The sequence below is a fragment of the Accipiter gentilis genome, chromosome 17, assembly GCF_929443795.1.
Source record: "Accipiter gentilis chromosome 17, bAccGen1.1, whole genome shotgun sequence".
NCBI lineage: Eukaryota > Metazoa > Chordata > Aves > Accipitriformes > Accipitridae > Astur > Astur gentilis.
The window spans coordinates 14,400,201-14,420,674 of record NC_064896.1 but is presented as its reverse complement, the minus strand read 5'-3'; the positions used below and the strand labels follow the sequence as shown (position 1 = coordinate 14,420,674).

The 20,474-nt window shown below is 41.8% G+C and overlaps 1 protein-coding gene across 3 annotated transcripts in view; it reads left to right on the top strand.

The window, feature by feature from the left end:
- KCNC1 (potassium voltage-gated channel subfamily C member 1) overlaps window positions 1–20,474 on the top strand; it is a 131,085-nt gene that overhangs the window by 67,295 nt on the left and 43,316 nt on the right. The window lies entirely within an intron of this gene.

Here is a 20,474-nt window from a genome sequence, read left to right as displayed (position 1 = left end):
ATGGGTTATGTCCCACCACTTATTTACACTCCAATTCACTTGTGTATACCCACTGCTCCAGAGTACATTCACAGATAGCCCACCTTTCTCTGCTGCTCCCACTGCACAGAAATCACCACTTCAATTCCACACTGAGCCCCTCTAGCTCTTAGTCAATCCCACGCTGAACTCTGCATTGCTAGAAATTCTGCTGGGGCTTCAAGGAAAATTAAGGAGACAACATTTTTGTCAAATGGAGTCATACAACAATTTATCCAATGCAGAACTTCTCACATCATTGTTTGACATCAATTTGCTGTGACAATAACTGCAAATATGGAGGATGCTGGGAGAAGGTGGATGGTGTCAGGCAGAAGGCATTTGAAATGAGAAGTTGTGGATCAAGGGTAGGTGGTTGAACCTCTTTGTTGAGAGATGGGGTCAGGGAGGTCTGAGGACTGCTGAGGGGTTGCTGCTTCCACTGTCAAATATTCACTTTTGTATATAAAATTGCAGCAGTTCTGGGCCTGTTTCAATGACCTCTCCTCCCCACACCATTACCAATTCCAATTTAACAAGGATTAACAAGGCTACAGCGTGCTGGTGTCCTGGTTTCAGCTGGGATAGAGCTAACTGTCTTCCTAGTAGCTGGTACAGTGCTATGTTTTGAGTTCAGCATGCGAAGAATGTTGATAACACTGATGGTTTGCAGTTGTTGCTCAGTGGTGTTTAGACTATAGTCAAGGATTTTTCAGCTTCTCATGGCCAGCCAGGGCACAAGAAGTTGGCACAGGACACAACCAAGGCACCTGACCCAAACTGGCCAATGGTGTATTCCATACCATGGGACGTCCCATCTAGTTTAGGAACTGGGAAGTGGGGGGGCAGGGAATCGCCGCTCGGGGACTGGCGGGGTGTCGGTCGGCGGGTGGTGAGGTATTGCCCTGTGCATCATTTGTACATTCCAATCCTTTTATTACTACTGTTGTCATTTTATTAGTGTTATCATTATCATTATTAGTTTCTTCTCTTCTGTTCTATTAAACCGTTCTTATCTCAACCCAGGAGTTTTACTTTTTTTTCCCCGATTTCCTCCCCCATCCCACTGGATGGGGGACGTGAGTGAGTGGCTGCATGGTACTTAGTTGCTGGCTGGGGTTAAACCACGACACTGGGAAAACACAGGACTTCTCCAGGTAACAGCTAGGAGGGTTGACTTGCCTCTGACTCGGTGGAAGATCAGTGTAGACTGTTCTGATGCTTCATTAGTGAAAAAGGATACATGAACTCAGGTAGAGCTATTAAGCTTAGATATTTCTCCTAGCTTATTGAGATGATCGGTACACAGGCAAAGTATTAGCTATGAAGTTTCTGCCTTCTGCTACCTGCTGTCAAATGCCCTAATTTGGCTAGTGAAAAACTGATGCCAGCTGTAACCTAATAAAGAAAAAGGCCTTGGACTTTGCATGCATAACCAAAACCTGTCTGAATGACACTACAAACCTGCTGTTGCAGCATTTGTTCTCTCCAGGGTATACATTTCAGCATAAAATGGAAGACAACAGAGGAAGGTATCTTTGTTGCACAGACCTACAAACACATGACATCCAATATTTTGAAGCTGAAGTCAACAATGCCAACTTGCTATATGGATTATGAAGTGGGAATTGGTTAGCACATATTGTATACATATCTTTGCTTTAATTCTGCCTCTCTCTTCCCCTGCAAAAATCAACAACTGCCAACTCCCCATCTCCCTGCCACCAGGAACTGGACGCTTTCCTCCATCACTGGCATTACCCAGCCCTGAGCGTGCCCAGGAATTTCACTGCCTGCCTCATTGATGGTATTTCTTGGCAGTCCCTCATAAATATGGGACATCATGTTCTGACCTCAGGAGACCCACAGCATGAGAGTCAGGAACCTAGTTTAAAAGGATAGGTATTCCCCTACTATGAAGGGCCGGTATTTCTGTCTGGATGTATGGATTTGAGTGCATACTCCCTGGCAAAATAAGGCAGTGGAGAGGGGACAAAACCAGGACTTACATGATGTTCTAGTCCTCAGGCCTGGTAAAACCAAATGTTTGATAGCTGCTCTTCAGAAGGGAGGGAACTGATCAAACTGCTAGGTTTGGGTTGTGGTTTAGAAGGATACCTCTGTAATCTCTTGCTAGCCTACCCAAAAGAATGACAAATGCCATCCACTAGTTCTGTTCTCATAGGATATCAAACTTCCATTTCAACAGATAGACGTGGGATCTCCAGAGTTCCCTGTCACATTTGCAGATGCAAGAGCTTTGGGTCTATTATAGAGCACAGGTTTATCCCACATTAATCACCTGACCTTTTCACTCATCACCAACATGCACCCAATGCATTACACAAAGAGGTCTCTCCCATCTCCCCGGCAACTCGCATTTTTGGTATCACTTCAACAGCTGCTACAAAATGTAGTTAATTGATTACAGATAGAAAGGATAAACTTTCCATGCACTACAAATTCAATGTAAAACACATGACAACAAGAAACTGAGAAAGGGAATAGCTACAGACTGAGTTTTTATGAGCAAGTCTGGCTCAATAATGAAAGGTTCACAACTGTTGTAGTGACTGCAAACAGCTTTGGATAGAGGACACAATTCACTGCTCCACAGACACCAGAAGCTGAATTTCTACACACTGAAACAAGCCACAGAATACCTACTGATTTCAACAACAGAATGATTCTAGCCTAGGTGGATGTTTTCTCTGAAAGGATGAAAATATGACAAGAATAATAGTCTTGCAGTTAAAACACTGAACTCCAAGGACTTGCATGTAGCTCCTGACCCTGCAAGAAGCTTCTTATTTCACTTAGGCAGGTCACTTCAGAGTAAATCCATTTCCCCCGGGGTGCAATTAAAAAAATTATATACTGATAAATTGCAAAAGTAACGACATACATGGGTTTCTTATTCTCCCCTGCGAATAGGAATAAATTGATGACAAAAGAAATCATTCCTTACATTTTCGTTGTATGTTTCTAACCACATAGACCTGTGCAATGAGCAGAAAAACTCCATAATGTTTTTTCTTTGGCCACTTTAGAAGGAACAACTTTTTTCCCCCAGGTTTTTAAAAATAACACACAAAAAAACCCACAAAAAACATGTGTACTGTTTTGCAAATATAACCCTCTATGACAAAGAAGTCTATTATGAATATCTTGATGCCCAAGTTAAAAGGACAGCCTGCCAAGAAAATTGTGATCATCCAGTTTGCAGTCTTTAACTATCTCCGTAAGATCTATTCTGCACACCAGCAAAACTTGAATTTTTCCCAGAATAAAGCCAGGGATCATGTAAAGTTTGTCCTTGCTCTCCCACCACTCTCATCACTCACTAATAGCTACTTCGTAATTGATTTCCTGTGGGGCTAAATTACCTTCAGTTGTGATATTCCTGTTATCTCACCAACCTCCTTTGTCACATAATTTGGTCTGATGTAGACATTGTAGAGAGAAAACATACATACTATACATAATTTTAAGCCCACAGTTGAGAGCTGCAGCCTGAATGCAGCCTTAAACACAACAAAGTGCCTTCCTGAAATCTGCTGAATTTAGGATTATAATGAGGATAAAAACCAAAGCTATGTCTTGACCAACTTCATTGGACAACTATGTTCTTTTAAATAAGTTACAAGCCTACAAATGAAATTGTGACATGAAGCCTGTATCTTTTACCAGTCTCACCAGTTCTTTAAATAATGAGTCAGGGAAAAATAAGCCAGCAAGCCTTATCCTTTTTTGGAGACACAACATCCTTGGAGCTGCATAACAGTGTTTTTGTTCTAATTTAAAAAAAGCATGAAATGGACAACAGAACTTTGTTTTCCAAATGGCCCTAGATTCAAAAGATGTCTAACAGGCTAAAGCTACTAAAGACTGATGTTTGCATTTTCTTCTACTGTCCTATTAAGCTCTACCATTAATGCAGCAAATGAATAGAAGCATCATAAGACACAGTGTTCTGCTATTTAGAAGTTGGCTGGCTTCTGCCCCATTAACAACTTCTATCTTAACAGAATTTTCAAAGAAACAGACTTATTGAATCATGTTTAGTCATGCCTGAATGCTCACTGGCATCATAGCTTAAAAGCAATACCTGCTCTCAAGGGACATTTTTGCCATATCTATGTTCTACACTAAGTTCTGGGTTGTATTTATTTATTTCCTAGAAGCATGTACACTTCGCTAGTGAACAAAAAAAATTTGGTTCCTGAGGCTCAGTCCTCCCCATCCACAAAAGGGCAATTAAAGCTAGCCTATCTCTTTTGTAAAACATTTTGAGATATGCTTATGGGAAAAGCTGTTTAACACAAAATTATCAGTCTTTGCCGCTGATTTCTAGGGAAGGAGCAGAACATTGTCTTTTTCTTCTCCCCTCTCCAACTACCTGCCATTCTCCCTCTTAAATTAGGTGCAAAACCTATGCGTAGTCAAGTGCAAAAAGTTATTAGTTGAACCTGAGAGGCCAGTTCCATAATTTGACTCAACACTGTAGAAATAAGTTCCACAGGACTGAGGTTTGTGTAAGCAGAGCAGAACCTACCTAATAGTGTGCGAGACAAGACAAATAGGCCGCATTAATATAAATCAATAAGCACTACTACTGAACTTTCAGACACAGTGTTTCAAGTCGGGCTTTTACTTCAGGATCCTGCTGCCTCATACACCTTGCTCCAGGTACAGAAACCAACAGCAAGAGTGTGACCTTCATTGCCAGCAGGAAAAGGGTCCAGAAGCATCAAATCCAGCAGAATTGCTTCTACTAACTACATATGCTGTCAGTGTGGCCTTACAACTGAAAAACTGATTTCTAGAGAAGACCACTGAATACCAAAACCTAACACTGGTCTAAAACACTTTCAGGAATGCGTTGTTTTCCTCACTAATGCATTGTTTTCCAACCACTAAGAGTTTTTCTCTAACTTCAGTGTAGTTTGGTTGCATTTGATGTTCTTTTTACACAAACATACCCCCACCCTGGCACACTTTTTTATTTAAAGCAACAAACCCCATCATAATGGATGAAAAAGCCAGTATTTTCTGACGTCTGGTAGGCAGCCTCACACATTTGAGATTCTACAAAGCATTAATATCAAAAACTGACAGAAGCATACCTTGTGCAGTAGGTATTTATCAGACTGAAAATTAAAGTGTCACTTGCAAATAGTAAAGGCATAAAACTGACTAATTTAATTCCATGGTGCAAGGAACAACTGGAGCAACTGAGGATGAGGGGTGTGAAGGAAGAGCCAGCCGCATCCTTCACTAGGGCATCACAGGGGACGTGGGCTGAGGTGAGGATCAGCTCAGGGCATTCTGGAGAGTGATGCACATGCCATCAGGCAGAAACCTGGCTGCAAGGAGTCTCTGTAATCCTTTCGGTGGCGTGTTCTAGATGATTATGTGAAATAGTGGTGAAGGTTTTATTTTAATATGCTTTCTCCTTTGACAGTCTCTCTTTTCAAGTAAGTTATATCCAAAATAATTATATTTAATATCCCAGTTTTCCCCAGTGCCACAGAACACCCAGTCATTTCTAGCCTGACCTTGCTGATTTCAGGGAGAAGAAATATGGCAAATTTTTCTCTTTTAGACTTAGCCGAAAGCTCTGCAAAGAGCTCTCTCTAAGCAAGGTGCATAAGAATACAGATTTACCTAATAAGCTTTACTGGAAAAATGAAATCAAAACAAGCAAACAAATAAGGTTGGGTAGCCAAAGACAAGCAAAACTCTATCACACTAATCAAGTAATTTGTATCTAGACATCTCCGTCATTCTGGAAAGGAAAACCACATCTCATCACACCTCCACCTGTGTGCAGTCCTTGCTCAAGGCACAAGACTTAATATACTATTGAGCGTATACTATTTGGAACTTCTATATTGTCAAAGAAAACATGCCAAGATAGGGAATAATCTCACTCAGTTCCTTATTCTTCTATTTATGAGTTTAAAAAAAGAGTAAGGAGCAGAGGATAGATTAAAAAAAAAATAATTGTGTCAAATCCTAACTCAGTTTAGCTACCTGCTTTTCCTTTCAGCCTCACTCCTGTTGCTCCCAAGTAGTATTTATTTGTTGCCAAGCAGCAGAGAGCTAATTAGTGCAATGTCATGTTTCCTTGTTTTCATCACTTGTTCCTTCCCACTTACATGCACACTGCTCCTCAACTTAGCTATATACAGGACAAAATCCCAGAATAAATAGAAAGGGAAATTGGCTGCAAGAAACAAGATAACTGAAAGCATAGTCTTGCACTCAACCTGTAGAAACAATCCCTCCCTCAAAGCACTTACTCTTACTAGTAAAAATCAGCCCTTAAGCTTTGGCCACAGAACACACACTAACATCTCTAGCCACACAGCTGGCAGGCTTGGGCTGTGCTGCTAACCTACCCACCGAACCACCCAGCTGAAAGCTACAGCAGGTATTCCCCCAGGAGACACAGTCACTGCAGCTCCTGTTGAGGGCAATTTAGAGAATTCAGTATTTGTGCTGCAGTGCCCATAGGAAAAAAAGAAAAACCCAACAACAGCTTCTGTCAATTTATTTGCTAGAATGAAAGAGATGCCTTAAAGCTACCCACTATAAACCAGTTAGACACACCACCTTCTCCCTATTTTGTTTTTCTTTGCTTCCTCACAATAGTAATCTTTTTCAGAGTGGTAGAGAGCAAAAACATTTTGTCTTCCAAGATACAGACTAGCTTTGCATCAGCACTCTTTTTTTTTTAACCCAGCAATACACGTCCCTGGTATTGCAAGAAGAATTTACTGCCTTCTCAGAAGGCTCCAGTCTATTTCTGCATTTGAAATAGCAGAAGGACCTAAGAACAAATACTCCTCCCCTTTCACACACATGTGCACAGATGAGGAAGGGATCCCTGAATGCAGAAACTGACTGCACATACAAATCAAATAAAGAGTAGGGGGTTGGAGGGTCAAAATATGGCAGCCACGGCAATGCCAAGTAGAGACTGACTGTGGTGGAGACAGATCTTCTAGTTACAGCACATCAAGGAAGGCGATTTTCTAGCTCCCATGGCCACTACTCTTCACCATTAGCCAAGAGGTTCTAGTTCTCCACATTGTTTTCCACTCCTAGCACTTTTGCCAAATGCTAGAAAGTTATGATAAACCAGAGGTTTTATCTGAATTTCTGGTTACAAGACTGTGGCCTAATGAGTCTACCCAACAGCCATTTATGACTTAGAAAAATCAACAGTTACAAAATTTATTGTGTCAGGTGCAGAAGGAAACTCAAGTGTTGCCTTTCAGCAGGAGATCAGCAGTTAACCTCTCTTTTTGTAATTGCTGACATACCATCTTCTACTACATGAGCTTTTTTGGAAAAATACAAAGGTGGGTGTTACTTTGTAACACCTCTCTGCTTCTCCATCTTTGACCCAATTACCTTCTATTTGAGCCCTAGCCTTAATGACCACATCACATCCAGGGTCCTTGGCCATGGGATTAATGAAACCAGGCCACTTCCCAAACATCTCCCAAGTAACAATGCCAGTTGGCATTTTCAAAGCCTAGAGAGGAAAGTTCAGCCATGTGGCTACCATTAAATGTAAATGACAGCTGAGAAGAGAAACCCTCAGTCAATGTTGAAAATATTTAATCCCAGAGAACAAGCCAGAAATTCAAGTCCACATATAAGAGCATATGACACTGTAATAAATGCATTGCATGATACTTCTTGCATTCATGAGCCACTGATCAGTCTAGATACTCTTTATGCTCAGGCAGCTCAACTATCTTGATACAGTTCCCTGTCTGGCAGGCAATGGGGAAGGCTGGGTAAGTGCAGCATATCTGTCAGTTGCGGCAGACAAGAACATCTTGTACTTGAGCTGCTTGTTGAGTAGGTTTGAAAGGCAGACAAACTGGCAGACTAATTAGATTTTTTTAAACTGTGGTATTGAAAAGTAAAATCCTTATAACATGCTATCAATTTAAACATGTTTGTGCATGATACCAAATTATCCCCATCAATAACAACATTTAAGCTTCAGCTCAAATATCAGGGAAAGGGTTAATAATCAAATTAAAAATATTTCGATCTAAACTGAGCTTTGAAGAGATCCCAGCGTTCCCCATCCTTATTTTTTAAGGCAATCATCACTAAAACCAAAAGATACCTCTGCGGGCTGGAATAACTGAAACTAAGAAGACGGAATGAACCAACTCAATATATCCATCTTTGCTAAGCAACTGACTAAAGAGGTAAAGAAGTAGTTTGCAATGATCTGAAGGGCACTTTGACCACGGAGGGAAAAAGCTGAGCAAAACAAAGCGGCATGTAAATAGGAATTATGGGATGAAAGAGCATGATAAGGCTTTAAAAAAAAAAAAAAAAAAAAAAATTCCACTCTGGAATTCTGCCTTAAATGAAGGGAAGTTCACCCCTTATACTCCCCTGAATAACCCCGGACAGGCCACACTGTTGCAGCAGGATGTACAAAATATACCTTCTAGCGTTTCCCACTGCAAGATTTGTAAGAATGATGTCTCATCTGATATGCCAAAAACCTAGGGTTAAAACAACACCTATTAACTCATTTGCTCATCTTTAATACTAATGGGAGTTATGTATGCATGTGAAGAATTAATAGGATTTTCTGAGCAAGCAGCAAGAATGACTCATGCTAATGGTCATTACACAAGAACACTGAGAGGACTGTAATGTCACGCTTATGAGCAAGCATATGTTGTTCAGGGAAAATAAGCCAAGGACCTTCAAAATCCAATGGCTGTGTTAAATCCCATGACATCTGCCTAGGTATCTATGGGTTTTTAAAGGCAGCTTCTTAGCCTTGCTGCTCTTACAGCACTGCTGACACCACTACTCAAAATAAACAGATCTGAGGGAACTTTCTACAACTCAGCTCTTCAGTAACTCAGAATCTTAGTCGGTTTCAGATTGTAAGCTTTTGCATAACTATTGAAACAACATAGCTATAAACACAAGAAATGAATGCAGTAGGCACTGCTTATTTCTGAAGAGCTAGATTTTGTTCCCCTCCCAGTGATATGCCCACTGCATGTCCCCAAATGAGTCATCTGTGCAGGGGAAATACCTCCAAATTAGCAGATCATACAGACTTGGGCACAATATCATGGCTATGTCCCTTCCAGATCCAAGCTCTTTATGCACATGCAGCTCTGATGACCTTGGACTACATATCCCAGTATGTCCTCCTTCCAGAGTCAAGCAGCTCAGAGTCTCAGCACAATGTTCTACTTGGACAAAAAATTGTTCTCCTACAAGGGCCTACTTTTCCTTGTGCATACAAGCCAGTGGCAAAGTCTGCAAAGTGGGGAGTACAGATGGGGGAGAGGAAAGCAAGGCATATAGTGCTGGTGCACCCACCCAAGCTAGCAATGCCACCAGAGGTATGGTCGGATGGCAGGTCCTGGCCTTCATTGCACATCCATATCAGGACACAGGTGTGAGAACTTTTTGCATAACTTACACTGAATTATGTAATCCTTAAGTGTTTGCTAATGAGCAGAGGCTATGTGATGGGTTGACCCTGGCTGAACACCAGGTGCCCACCAAAGCCATTCTATCACTCCCCCATCCTCAGCTGGACAGGGGAGAGAAAATATAACAAAAGGCTCGCGGGTCGAGATAAGGACAGGAGAGATCATTCACTATTACCGTCACGGGCAAAACAGACTCAATTTGCAAAACATACTCAATTTATTACAAATCAACCAGAGCAAGGTAATGAGAAGTAAAACGAAATCTCAGAACACCTTCCCACCACCCCTCCGTTCTTCCCGGGCACAACTACCCTCCCGGATTTCACCACCAAGCCCCCCCAGCGGCACAGGGGGACAGGGATGGGGTTTATGGTCATCACACGTTATTTTCTGCCGCTTCACCTCCTCAGGACGAGGGCTGATCACACTCTTCCCCTGCTCCAGCGTGGGGTCCCACCCACGGGAGACAGTCCTCCACGAACTCCTCCAACGTGGGCCATTCCCACGGGCTGCAGTTCTTCACGAACTGCTCCAGCATGGGTCCATTCCACGGTGTGCAGTCCTTCAGGAGCACACTGCTCCAGCGCGGGTCCCCCACGGGGTCACAAGTCCTGCCAGAAAGCCTGCTCCGTGGGCTCCTCTCTCCACAGATCCGCAGGTCCTGCCAGGAACCTGCTCCAGCGCGGGGTTCCCACGGGGTCACAGCCTCCTTCGGGAACCCACCTGCTCCGGCGTGGGGTCCTCCACGGGCTACAGGTGGAGATCTGCTCCACCGTGGACCTCCCTGGACTGCAGGGGGACAGCCTGCCTCACCAGGGTCTTCACCACGGGCTGCAGGGGAATCTTCGCTCCGGCGCCTGGAGCATCTCCTCCCCCTCCTTCTTCACTGACCTTGGTGTCCGCAGGCTTGTTTCTCTTACATGTTCTCACTCCTCACTCCGGCGGCAGTTTCTCTCCGTCCCAACTTTTTCCTTCTTAAAAATGTTATCACAGAGGCGTTACCACTATCACTGATTGGCTCGGCCTTGGCCGGCGGCGGGTCCGTCTCAGAGCCGGCTAATATGGGCTCGCTCTCTCTTGAACACAGGGGAAGCTTCCAGCAGTTTCTTACAGAAGCCACCCCTGTAACCCCCCCCCGCTACCAAAACCTTGCCAAACAAAACCAATACAGGCTACCACAAATTATTAGTGAAAACAATCTAATAAGGGGAAATCCTGAATAAACATGACCTGTTTTAATAATAGGCAAACCATGCTTTTGGACCAAGAAATGATGCATATTATCCCAGAAATAAAAGTTACTGACCTATAAATAGTAACAGGTCTACTACTAGTATTAGAAAAGACAAACCTAGGAATATGCTTGTTTGCATAAGTTGCAGCTGATCTTATTTGGTAAGACTATAAATGTACTAATTTGGTTCTAAAAGTAAAATCAATTGTAAATTTATTTAGACCAATTTACCTGCCTGCCTGTTGTACATCACTGGGCCTGTATTGATTGTTTGAGATGGCACTCATTCCAAATTGTATTGATTTAATTCATTAGCAAATTTTTAGTGAAACATATTTTGTGGTTTCAGAGCAGAAGTACTTAAAGCTCCTTTTAGAGACTGCTGAACTGGAGCAGGGGGTATTGGAAGGGGCCTAGGGTTTCTCCAATGAGTAAGATTTACAACCAGCAATAATACAAATCATCTGTTTCAGATAGAAGAACCATTTTCTAAACAATAAATAAGAAAAACTAGGAGTGGAAAAAGCCTAGATACATTGATAGGGGAAAAAAATCCAGTTGGTGAAATAAGAATAGGGTGAATAATTCATAAATAGTACAATGTATTGGTCATTTTAACAGACATTTTGATTTATGGATTTAAGTGTCTAAAATAGCTCAACAATTTATAAAGCATCTTAAAATCAACAGATCGTGAGTAGATTTGTCTGGCTTTACAGCAAGGCAGTTGAGCTGCATTTGTTACCTTGGTAACTGAAGGTACCTCAGTTACCATGGCTACAGCTCCTTTAAAATACGGTTGGCAATTCCTCACTCTCCAACTTATATGACTATTTTGAAAAGGAAAAAAAAAATCCTAGTACTATGTCAACACTTGTATTGAGACAAAAGGTCTGTAAAATGCAAGTTTTCTCAGCCCACAGGCCAGGTTAAGAATAAGCTAATTTTTCTGTTGAAAATCTTTAGCTCACTGAGCAACCATGTCATAAAGAGCTTGATCATCACATACTCAGTGCAACACTTCACATCAAAAACAGCTCTACTGCTCCTTGGAAGAAACAGTGCAGAAATAGACTCCTACCATGTTGCAATTTCTCTGTGTATCAAGGTTCCCCACAAAAGGGCAGCTGCTTAGATTGATTAATGAGACATGGGAAAAAGAGTCAGAAATCCTGGGTTCTTGTTTCTGAGGCAAAGAAGGTGGCAACAGGGAACTCATTCACCTCCCCTGATTCCAGTCAGTACCCAAGATAGGCTTCCTATACTGTCCAGAAATCACAGCTTTACGCAGGAAACAATTTACTACACTCAAATCAGTGTCCTCTGAATTATCCTGAAGTTAGAGGGGCATTTATGTTGCTAAGTTGTAAGTAATGTGTTTAGGGAAGTTGCTTGCACCTAATGCACCAATATGGGAAAAGGGCTTTTCCACCTTTCCAGAATATTGTACCCCTTGATCTGAAGTACAGAACATTCAAGGAAGAGGTCACAATGGGAAGCTACCTCTTTCTCCTCATTCAGGTTATACTGCAAGTTAAATATATAAATTCTTCAAGCTCTGATTGAGAAATCAATAATTATTTTTTAAAAAAAATCACAACAAAACAATCAAAAAAAGTTTGATTTTGGCACCTTTTAATTACCCAACTAGCTCTACATTTTAAAATCACCTTACCTTTTCCTGCTGGGAAGCAGTTTCTTGTACTCTCCTATGACGTTTACTTGCACATAGTTCATGCCCTAAGCAGGCCTGTGGCAGCACACAATTGCCACAGATCACTCAAGTATTAGAAATGGAGTGAGTGAAAATAACCCCTGTGGGGTGAATGCTATTTTCCATCCCTGCCGGCTAACAGAATATCTAGATTGACTGCAACTCCCAGCTTTCTCCTGTGTTCTATGACTTCAGCCCCAGCCTCCTCTCCCCCATCTCTTCGTTTTCTGTAGCTGACTGTATCCACCTCAGTTACTACCCACAAGTCTATGAATTGTTTTTGTCAAACAAGTCAGCATTATAGACCACTCTTTATTTTTAAAGACCTTATTTCTAAATAGACTTTTGTATGTAACTGTTTGGCCCAAGCTCTTCTTTAGGCAAAGAAAGGCATGCTGCAGAAAGGACATGGGACAGCAGTCTGTCTCACATTGAGGAGAGAAAATACAACTCATCCAGATGTTCCCAGGCAGAAATTATATTCTTGGAATCAATGCACGTCCAATGTCAGTTCATTTCACCCGTTTCCCCTTAATTTTTTATGCAGTTTTATGCCTATTATATAGCAATACTTGCTAGGGAAGATTTCCAAAAGTGATTAGTGATTTCTGGTGATTCACAGTTAATGAGTCTCCAAACCAAAATCTCCTTGAGGGCCAGATTTTCATAAGCTAGCAGTCTGATCCTGTTAAAATATCTGATAAGAAATCTTATTATTGAGGACTTCAGAGTCTCATGACAAAATATTGAAGTCACTAGAAAGGGTAGTAGAAAAGTTCTTACCCTTCTCTAACCCAGAGTGGCCATATCTAGAGGTATTGATGTAGCAGAGTTGCACAAAGAAGAACAAAACTCTGAAAATCTACACAGATCTACAGCACTGCCCTCTCCATCCTTTACACCCCACCCCCACACTCACTATGTGTTGGGACTCACTGCAAGGTTAAAAGGAAGAGCATGTGTGTTGGTTTTGGCTGGGGTAGAGTTAATTTTCTTCACAGTAGCTAGTATGGGGCTATATTTTGGATTTGTGCTGAAAACAGTGTTGATAACACAGGGATGTTTTCGTTATTGCTGAGCAGTGCTTACACAGAGTCAAGGCCTCTTCTGCTTCCCATACCACCCCACCAGCGAGCAGGCTGGGGGGGCACAAGAAGTTGGGAGGGGACACAGCCGGGACAGCTGATCCCAACTGACCCAAGGGATATCCCAGACCATATGTCATCACGCTCAGTATATAAAGCTGGGGGAAGAAGGAGGAAGAGGGGGGACATTAGGAGCGATTGCGTTTGTCTTCCAAAGTCACTGTTAGGCATGATGGAGCCCTGTTCTGGAGATGGCTGAACAGCTGCCTGCCAATGGAAGTGGTGAAGGAATTCTTTGTTTTGCTTTGCTTGCATGTGTGGCTTTTGCTTTACTTATTAAACTGCCTTTATCTGAGCCCATGAGTTTTCTCACTTTTACCCTTCTGATTCTCTCCCCCATCCCACTGTGAGGGTGCTGTGAGCAGCTGTGTGGTGCTTAGTTGCTAGCTGGGGTTAAATCACAACAGCATGGCTGAAAGACTGAGCTGGAATTTCATAACCAGATGGCTTTGAACTCTGCAAACAAAAACTTCTGGGGGACTGTATCTTGGCCAACAGACACAGCATCCTAACAACAGCTCAGCACTCAGAATCTGACAGTCCTATCCATCTCTGTGGACGTCTAGATATTAAGACATGTTTTGAATGATAACCCCGAATTTTGCCCCAATCTAAGACCTCAATACTGGTGGCTGTGTAGTCAAAGTTAAAACAACATACTTGGGAAATACAGGCTTTAACCTTTGAGCCTCACAATCACCTTTGTCTATGGAACAGAAGTAGTATCTACTTGTTTTGCCTTAAAAAAACAGCTGCAGAGATTTATAACTATATTAACATTTCAACAGCACTTTCAAGGCATAAAGAGTTCCACACTGTTAAATGCTATGCAATATTTCAGGTTCTCTGTAGTGCAGGTAGATGCATAATATTCAAATAAAGGCCATTTCCTTTATGCTGGAGGATAGAATTCAGAAACAAAGTTGGTTCTTCAACCACAGTTCATGTCATACCTGCACATGCACTTAAATAAACTAAAGAAATGCAAATATACCACAGATGATACAGCCAGAATGCAGCTAACAATTAAAGATGAGAGGATCCTATTATCCCCCAAGATGTTGAGTGTACTGCAGGACACAAGCCAAACACGGTTGCATAATATTGCTAGCAAACCTCTTCAAAAACTATAAATTCCATTCATCTTATGTAGAAAACAATTTTCCTCTATGTTGAGGCTATGACTTACCTTGTATTCCTTTTCTAATCTATCTTTCTCTTAACCTTGACTGCACAAGAGGTTGCTTTTAGAAGTGTTTGCTTTTTGCTTATGCAATATACCTCACAGTAGGTGTTTAAAGGTCTCCTTCTCTCAGTAGTGCTGAGCCTTTTACAGCCCCAGCTAAAGGGGGTTAACAGAGAGAGGTACTTAGTGCAGCTCCCCAGCACCAGAGGAGACGGTGGCTGTCGCAGTAGCTACCTGCAAAGTGCTGTTGGGAGCCCTATTTAACTGCTGTGAGCAAGACAACAATGCTGTGCAATCAGCCCTAAAGCACTACCCCGGAAATCCTCTCTCTGCAAGAACTTCACAGCTGCTAACACTGAACTGGTTTATGGAAGGGGTGGTCATTATGGGTAACTGATAGCCAGGTTAGTGTCAAAGGTGTTATAGGTGACTCATCAATTTAGCCTTAAAAACATAACAATGAGTACAATTTTCTTTTTTAGTTGCTCTCCTGCATATAAGCACAGAGTTTTTGCATGCCTGTAGGTATGCACTAGCGTAGCTAGATTTGGTACAGTGAATATACATGGCAGGAGAAAATATTTCACCAGGGCAAGAAAGGATGATACCTTCTCCTTCAAATCAGGACAGTGCTGTCAGCAAGGGGAGTGGGAATGTGCAATAACTGCCCTATATTGCATAGCGTGGGATGGCAGGTGCCCTCGTGAGTTTGGGCTGTAGCTGTCCTATCTCTTCCTGAGGTTTTCTATGGTCACAGTATGCCTTGTAATGACTGGAAGTCCTGGACAGGCACATGATTTGCTACAGTATTTCAGAGGTACCTTCATGGACAAAACAAGAACTAACTACAGCTTCTGTGCCAAGCCCAAAGTGATTCTCTTTATGTCGGCAAACTCAAACTCTGGAAGTCATCTTTGAAATGTAAAGTGCTGCCTAAGTTTAAAAGTTACTAGAACATTCTAGAAAGTAGGAAACCTAACTAGGGTTACCAAGCTCCACAGCAAAAGGACATTTTCCTTGGTTTTCATATATGGGAGCAATAATTTCTTACATGGCAAAGACAAAGGCAGTATTCAAAGAGTTTCAGAAGACACCCTAGAATACTTAGAACAGACTAAGGTGCTCACTATTGAGAAAAAAATACTTTTCCCTAAATATCATATATGTACTTGCCCACAAAACAGTGGAATCTCACCATGAAGAAAACGAGCCATTTCCGATGAGACATAAGAAAGAAAAAAAATGAAGAAAAAAGATTGGGAAGTAAAGTGTGCAACCACCTGAACAGGACACTGGCACAAAGTGGCCACCTTATGACTCCAATTGTTTACTGCTAGCACATTTAAGAGTCAAGCCACAGATACATAGGCATAAACACTCCTCTTCAGAGAGACGGTAGAACTGATGTTGACAGAAGAGGGTGATGACATGCGAGATATTACCACCATAGCCCCTTCATTCACTGGCATAGTAAATTTGGAAACACAGTGGAGAAGGGATCTGTAGGTAGGAGACTATAGCAAGTATACATCTTGTACCTGGAAACGAGTGAAGCAGAACTCCACAAAGGGAAATTATTAGTAGTAAAAGCTGAGGCAAGAATTTGTGCTTCAGATGGCTTGTGTTCAGTTTTTAGAACAGGAATAAGAGCGGGTCTTGTGCAGCAGCACTGCACAGGAGATCAACCTGCATTCAGACAGTCGAAAGCAAACTTCCTGTCCATGGTGTAGTTACTCTACAGGGCAAAATACCTGGAAGCCCACACTGCATCCCGAGTGCTGGGAGTGAGGCAGGTGATCCTCTTGGCTGGCCCCGAGTCTGTCCTCCTGGTAAAGCCTCCTTCCAGAGAGTGGTGTCCCCAGCATGATGCCTCTCTGCCTGGGAGGAGCAGCCCTGGCAGCCCTGGAAGAGAGGAGAGGGGCTGTGGCTAGCAGAAGAAAAGGCAACACAGGCAGGAGACTGAGGTTTCAAAAATCCATGGTCAAATATGAAAAAGGTTGCTCTGTATCTCCAAAGAGGAATTCTATAACAATTACTTTTGCTACAATATTGCTCTGGGAGAGAAATTGGATTAAGAATCCCACCATCACAGGCACTGCAGACCTAAACTGCTCACCTCTGGGGGCTGATGCCTTCTGGATCTTCCCCTTAGTCCTACTGAAGATTTGAAAGCTGCTTATTTTAACTTGTCTTGAAGTAGAAGCATTATTTTCTGAATACAAACATGATCTGGAACACAATCTAAGTATCTTAGCTTAAAAGTCACATGGAGAAAAGTCAGCCTTGTATGTTAAGTTAGGGAGTTCTGTATTCAGGACAAAGCCTCGCTGTGTATTTCAGGTGTTTCCTTGTGGAGTTTTACACTCAGTACTTCCGCACATTGGAGTGTTTCCTCTTCCAAAAACATAAGCAAGCAGAGCCCGCTCTTTCTAATGGAGCTGGAGACCACTGAGCACCCTCTACCTGCTTCATACTCGTAGCAATTTCATTCCTCGGGTGCTGGTGTGCAGCTGAGGTTGGTGAATCAAACCCCACTGTGAGGGTGGGCCCTGAAGGCTACAGAAATATGTCTCCTGCTCTATGAAAGTGTTCTAGCAGCACTCTAAAAGCGGGTTTGAGAAGCTGTGCTCCTTATAGGCATGAGCATGTGAATTAAGCCACCTTTGGGCAAGTCACAGTGCAGAAGCTGTAACAAAAAAGGAAAAAATTGAGTCTTGCTCCCCCACAAAGAGTCCCAAGACTCATGTAACCACCAGCTAAATTCAAGTCCAAGGAATGCCTAAGTTAGCAACATTGAGAGCGCGTGTGTATGCGCACACGCCTGTATACATGCAAGTCAGTAAAATCTGTCAACCAATTACCTTTGTAGTTTCACATTTCCAAAATCAAAATGTGAGGCTTGGTCAGAGATACATACCTACTTTCATCTGGCTGCACTTTATCCTAACCACGAGCACGTGTGTGATCTCTTAATTCAGTTTTGAAGGAGAAAAATAAAAATTACTTCTAAACCATAGGAAGCCTCAGGACTAAGCTGATTTTGCAAGTCTTTGGGTTTTCCCAGTTGGATTCTGCCTAGTTCTAGTCAGGAATTCCCCCTTGTCAAGGAATTGCATAAGAAATACCTTTTCTCTTCCCACGAGGAAGGACTCGCAGCAAGTTAGAGAGAAAGGAAATGTGATTTTCTCAGGAGATAAAATAGCATCCAGAACAAAGGTGGTAAGGCAAGATCCTAAAAATCCTAATGCATGGCACTACCACCAGTCATTGCTACAAAACTCTCCTTTTCAGTTTAGTACAGAAAGTGGGCTGAGTCCAAAAAAAGTTACCTACTGCCTAACAGAAAAAGACTGAAAAACCTAGCAATAATGGGCAATTAAAGTTCCCTGGATTCATCTGTCATGTGTTAGTTTATGTTCCAGTGTATGAGATGTTACATGACTTTCTCAGTTTCTTTAATTCTAGAGCATTTGACAGAACTGACAGCATAAAGGTGTGTGGCATCAACTGAAAATAAGATTAATAATTATGTTGAATTTATGCAGCAAAAGCATGAACATATGAAAACAGGAGTCTAGGACTCATGGAACATTTGAATGTTTAGTGGTTGTTAGCTTACAAAAGAAGGAAAACATCTGCAAATTTCTAAATGTTTAGTTGCCTGTGATGGATAGGACAAAAGTGAACGAGCTTAAAATGTAGCAAATATGATTTACTCTAGGCATTAGGAAGAAGAAACAGATAAAATATGGTGAAGCATTGGGATAAAATTCCTGCAGAATTTCTGCAATATTCACCATTGGAGGTCCGTAATAACAGTCAATATAGCTATCTTTCAGGAACCATCAATGACTGTGCTTTGGGACGGGGGAATGACATTTGGAGGTTCCTACCAAATGTATGTTTCTGCAGTCCCTCAAAGTGACGGAAGACTTACTTTCAACACTTACAGCTCCTTCTGCAGTGTCCCATATACCTAGCTGCAGAAGTCTTGGGTCCTGTTTGGATCAGGAATCTATATATGTTAAGATAAGAATTTCCCATTGAGCTGTTGCTGAGCAATGTGAAACATTTACTCCCACCATACTGTCTCCATATAGTTCTCACTACCAGCCAGACTAGGGAGCTAGCAAGGAAGCTTGCTAAATAAATCCACATCTCTTCTGTGACAATGTTCCTATTAAATCACAAGATTTAATCTATCCTAGATGAAACTTGAAAATTTGCCTGTGACCTACAAAGAACCATTCCAACCTTTGCCTGTTGACCAGCTGGCTGGCCATGTGGTCAGAGAGAAATACTGTACATACCACACTTCCAGTTCTGATGCAGTCTTGCTTACCCAGTAACTACCTTGTCAAAGCACATGGCTGCCTGCTAGGACTAACATTTGAGAGATCTGCTTCTAATTTATTTATTGCTATGTCAACACCGCATAACTTAAGCATATTTTCCACAGATGACTGCACATTTTTTTTAACACGCAGTTTCATGTCTGTGTGCCACTAAGCATTCCAAGATTTTTTTGCAAGCTGTCATATATTTTTTTGGCATTACATAACCATTTCATCCATGCTGCTAGTGGACTTTTTATCTGACTCTGGAGCAAGCTTTGTCTATCTGCAAGCCTACTTCTTCCCTTTGTTTCAGCTAAGAAACATGAATTTGAATAACCCTGTGAGCGAACTAGTATGTCTGCTCATGTGAGCTTCTGTATCGATTTGTCTTATCACGTCACTGAAAGAAGACAGACTGCCAAGATGGTCATCCTTCTCTTCACACAGAAGAGCTTGGTGGGAACATCTGATTGTGTCCTCATATACTTATATCACACCTACAAAAGCAGAACTGGATTTTTCCCCTTGCAAACAATTTCAGTTTCATAATGATTGCTCAAAGGATCTCAAAACATCTTACATTAGGATTCTTAATGAAATATTGCAGAGGTTGCTTTTTGACAGAGTCCTAGCTTTTCCTCACTTCCACAGCATTATCTGGTTGCTAGTATCATGTGCCTACATTTAGTCATTTGATCAGTCACACAGATACAATATTTCTTTCAAAAATTCACAGAATTACTTGCACATTCAAAATGAGTCATTTGTTTGAATCAGGGTCCATATCTCTAAGAAAGCCTGGAAAATCAGTCTTGACAGGTAATAAAGTGGTTATAAAGCTCAATATTTTAAAGCAGCTTTCATTTAACCCATACTTTGGCTCAGCTGCAGCAAAAAGATTTGTCTCTATTGTTAAACATTTTGGTGATACATGGAATAGTTTTTAAATGAAGAGTGGTTAAAGTACAGTTTTCAGATTAAAATAAAAACTAGGCAAAGCTTTGTGATTCCAGTCACAGAGAGGCAAATGTTGGCAGCTTCATGCAGGTGTAATAGTTTTCAGAGATGAACCTCAAGCAGATGAACTACTGTAAAAGAAAGTTGGTAAAGTATTTGAAGAGATGCCTTGTGAATGGCAATCATTGGGTTTTATGCAGGTCTAGCAAGAAGCACAGGGCTCTGGGTATATTTTAATTACTGATGCAACTCATGTGTTGCCAGCACTGATCTGAAACTCTTTTGAGCCTAGCTTGTTCCTGTAAGATATACAGCATTTACCAGTCATAGACTTATTGGAAAATTAGTAGGACTAGGAGGGTTATGATGTAGTGATTTAA